Genomic DNA, 4,175 nt, shown 5'->3' on the forward strand with positions numbered 1-4,175 from the left:
GTGTTTACAGGGCTACACAATCCCTTACTCATATAAATCACTTAAAAAGAAAACTTGAGTTTAAAAAAAAAGCCTTATGTGTTTTCTATTTAAATATTGATTTATTCTTTAAAACAGATTTATTTTAATAAGTTATTCAGTATATCTTTGGGTAAATAAAAATAACCAAAGGAAATTCTCAATGATCTACATGGAAATAGTGAGCCACCAAGTAAAATATTAGTAGAGAATATCATACTTCATTGAAATGAATTATCTTTAAAAATATGAATAGCATTTTCTTGTCATAGGCATACTGACGACATATTCTCTAAGTATGTAAGTCTAAGTACATAAGTTAATTTTCAAATGGGATGCATCATTCTAAAACAGGAATATGTTTGGGGTTGAGCAAATGTAGATTCAGTTTATAGGTCACAAAGACCTTGCCTGCGTTTTTCATCAGTGTGTCCCTAGTGCCTATAACTGTGCCCGCTGCATAGTAGGCACTCAGTAAATATTTAACAGTTGATTGAGTGCTACTTTAAATTTCTTTTTTAATATAAAATATTATTTTATGCTTTTCTCTTTGGGGCATTTCCATATGACTGCACAATTTGTATAAGTAAACATGTAACTCTAAACTTGGTTATTTCAAAATTATGAGCAGTTTTACACAAGTACATGTTTTTCTTAAATACTTATACACACCAAATGAAGGTAATTTTTTTGGAGGAAATCCTTAGAATGCAATTCTATATGATAGCACTAAATTTTTTTTTTTTTTGAGTCAGAGTCTCACTCTGTCACCCAGGCTAGAGTGCAGTGGCATGCTCACAGCCACCATGGCCTCGACCTGCTGGGCTCAGGTGATCTTCCACCTCAGCCTTCCAAGTAGCCAGAACTACAAGTGCATGCCACCATGCCTGGCTAATTTTTTGATTTATTGTAAAGATGAGGTCTCATCAAGTTGCCCAGGCTGTTCTCGAACCCCTGGACTCAGTCAATCTTCTAGCCTCAGCCTCCCAAAGTGCTGGGATTATAGGCTTGAGCCACCACACCCAGTCTTAATTTTTAAAATAACAACCACTCTAAATATCTTAAGGAGTGAGGAATTCCACTTTTTCTTGAATTGCTGAGCAATAAGCACTTAGTTTGGATAGGTCCCAAGTCCTCTCTACCTTTGAGTATTGCAGTGAATTGAGAATGGGGACTTACAGGACTCTGTCTAGTTCTTCTTCAAATCTTTACTTCACCATATCTGAGAGACACTGTGTATATATCACTGTGTGATCATATATATTATCTCTGATTGTATCAAATCTTGCTCCAAAAAAAAGCATTCAAAGCAACTTACTGAAAACATATGCAAAAATTTAAGACATCTGAACCAAAGAGGGGGAGAGCAGAATGGAATGAGTGGCTAAGGCCAAAAGGAATAGAACACAGATAGATCAGCTACAAGGCCCTTACTGAGTTGGAATTTGACCTTAGGGATTCCAGAAGTACAAAGCAAAAGGTCACTGTGAATTATTATGTGTTTCTCAATGACCAGAGAGAAAGCGAATAGATTTTCCCAACATCTAAAAAGCTAGCATCAGAAGAAATAAGTTAGGTATGACTTTAATAAAGGGGCCTTAAGGAATAAGGCATAGTGGTTTCTTAAACTTGATTAAATTTGGTTAAGAAAATGATGTGTTTTTCCTTTATTATTTTTTATGGTGAAATGTTATGGCACAATCATATATATACGTACACATAATTATATATATATATATATATATAAAAAGTCATAAGAGTGATGCTGCTTTCATTGAACTATGGCTCTGGGCACAGTTTCACCTGCAAAACATTCGATCCCTTGCTTGGGATTCCTGGGGCTCTATGAGGCATCAATAACCCCCTACCCACTGCCACTAAAGAGCTCACACTCAGAATCTGGCTATCTCTTTCACTCTGGACTAGATTAATAGTCATTATCCAAAGCGTCTTAACTTCTCTAAGCACCGGTGTTCAGGGTCCTTTAGGGCAGGTGATAAGGAACTCAGACTGTTCCAGTCCCTCCTGTGCTCAGTGTCCAGGTTGCAAACATTGAAGGCTGGATCCTGGGCTGGGACAGTGCCAGATGGAAGCAAAGAAAAAGACCCGCCCCGGGAACTTGGCGAGACCTCCTCTTTTGATTTACAATAAATCAAAAGTTAGCCCGGCGTGGTAGCACATGCCTGTAGTTCCAGCTACTTGGAAGTCTGAGGCAGAAGGATCGCCGGAGCCCAGCAGGTCGAGCTTAGATTTTAAAAATTAATAATAATAATAAACTTTTCCTGAGTATTTACTATATGATAGGTACTGTTCTAAGTCCCTTACTATATTAATTCATTTAATCCTCACAACTTAATGAGACAAGCACTCATTTTTAATCTTCAATTTTTTTCTTGCGCAAATGTTCAATTCCCTTGTCCCTTTGTGCTTTCTTTTTTTTTTGTTTTTTGGTTTTTTTTTTTTAGTTAGAGTCTCACTCCGTCACCCAGACTGGAGTGCAGTGGCCAGTAGCTAAAAAGAAAAGAAGAGAAATCAGGAGAGAGCACATCAAGAAAAAAATGCAAAGGAAGAGGACTCATTGTATCAAGAACAGTTGTCCAGGGAATAATTGAGAAGTTAACCTAGAAAGATGGGAGATTCTGGTTAGAGACTGAGATTTCTAAGTTATTAAATTAAAATGTGGAGTAGTTTTTGAGGAGAACAAATTTCAGCACAACGGCTCTTAAAGTTTGCCTAAGAATCACCTTGGAAGCTTGGCTAAAAGCAGATTTTTGGGAACAACAAAAGGGATTCAACATTTTCTGCACTTTGCCAAGCCTCCTAGACAATTCAGGGATGCAGCCAGTCCCTGAAATACACTTTGAGAACTCTGCTAGACTATGACTCTGAGGGGCTGACGCGGAGTGGAAGAATCAGGAACTGGAGATGAGGAGACCAAGGAATCAAAGGGCCTGGGTGTGGGGTGCCTCCTACAAATGATTGCTGAAGTCACTCAGGATGGAGAGGAGACAGGGTGGAGAAGAGGACCATGAGTCAGAAGGCAAAGTCATTGATGAATGGGACAAGGTACAGTAAGGGGTGAGGAGCAGCAGGCTCTTCACGACATAGAGGAGCTGGGGTGAACCAAGGGGATAGAGCCTGACGGCAAATGTTTCCAAAGACAAGACAGTAAAGGGCTGGTGTTGACTTTGAAAAGCAAGTTAGTCACAAAGAGACTACACAAGGGAAGAGTCACAGTAGAAAAGAACCAGGAATTTGTATTTAAGAAGGATGCGGGAAAGTCACATACTCTGGGGAGAAATTAATTGTGGTTAAAGTGTAGGATATGTGCTGTGAAGAAATTCAGAATATGGAAGAGTTATTAGATCAGGAGAAAGTTCCAGAGAGTACAGTGAAAAGTAAGGAGGGAAAATCTGGATAGAGAAAAAGAAGCACGTTATGAGACAGAATTTACGAGCATAAAATTGGCCAGAGGAGCTGACATTTTGGGTAAAGATGGAGAAAATAAAATGTGAGGCCCAGAGTAATGTAATCCTGACAAACTCAAGCAAACATCTTTCCTCCTCACTAGGCATTTTGGTGGCTGGAAGAGAACCATTAGAAAGGAAAGATGCTGTGGAGTGAGAAGCTTGTGGGTGCTTTGTAGGGACTAACAATGGACACCCAGAAGGATGTTCAATCCCCAAAACAGCAGCCAATGATATATATCTGTGGAAAACATCACACAGAAAATGAAATAAAATCCAGGGATCTAATCAGATGCAGAGAATGTGGATATAGAATAATGTACGAGAAGAAAAGGACTAAAAGATTGGTGGTGTTTGACACTCAATGAAACCTGGAAATTCAGAAGAATGACTTCATTTATAACTCGAATTTGTCCTATTAATGTTTCTCACTGTTGTATAGCTTTCGGTTTTGCATATAATAGTCTCCTCTTATCCTTGGGGGATACATTCTAAGACCTCCAGTGGGTGCCTGAAACTTTGGATAGTACCAAACCCTTTATACACTATGTTTTTCCTGTACATACATATCTATGTAAAGTTTCATTTATAAATTAGGCACAGTAAGAGATTAACAACAATAATAAAATAGAACAGTTTTAGCACTATGCTATAATAAAAGTTATGTGAACATTAAAAAAAGGAAAGATG

The 4,175-nt window shown here is 38.2% G+C and overlaps 1 pseudogene; it reads left to right on the plus strand.

The window, feature by feature from the left end:
* The first annotated feature begins 3,659 nt into the window (after window positions 1–3,659).
* Window positions 3,660–3,853, plus strand: LOC110596005 (annotated as a pseudogene).
* Window positions 3,854–4,175: the final 322 nt, after the last annotated feature.

Source organism: Carlito syrichta, unplaced genomic scaffold, assembly GCF_000164805.1.
Source record: "Carlito syrichta isolate Samal-C Ts95f unplaced genomic scaffold, Tarsius_syrichta-2.0.1 Scaffold305701, whole genome shotgun sequence".
NCBI classification, from domain to species: Eukaryota; Metazoa; Chordata; class Mammalia; order Primates; family Tarsiidae; genus Carlito; species Carlito syrichta.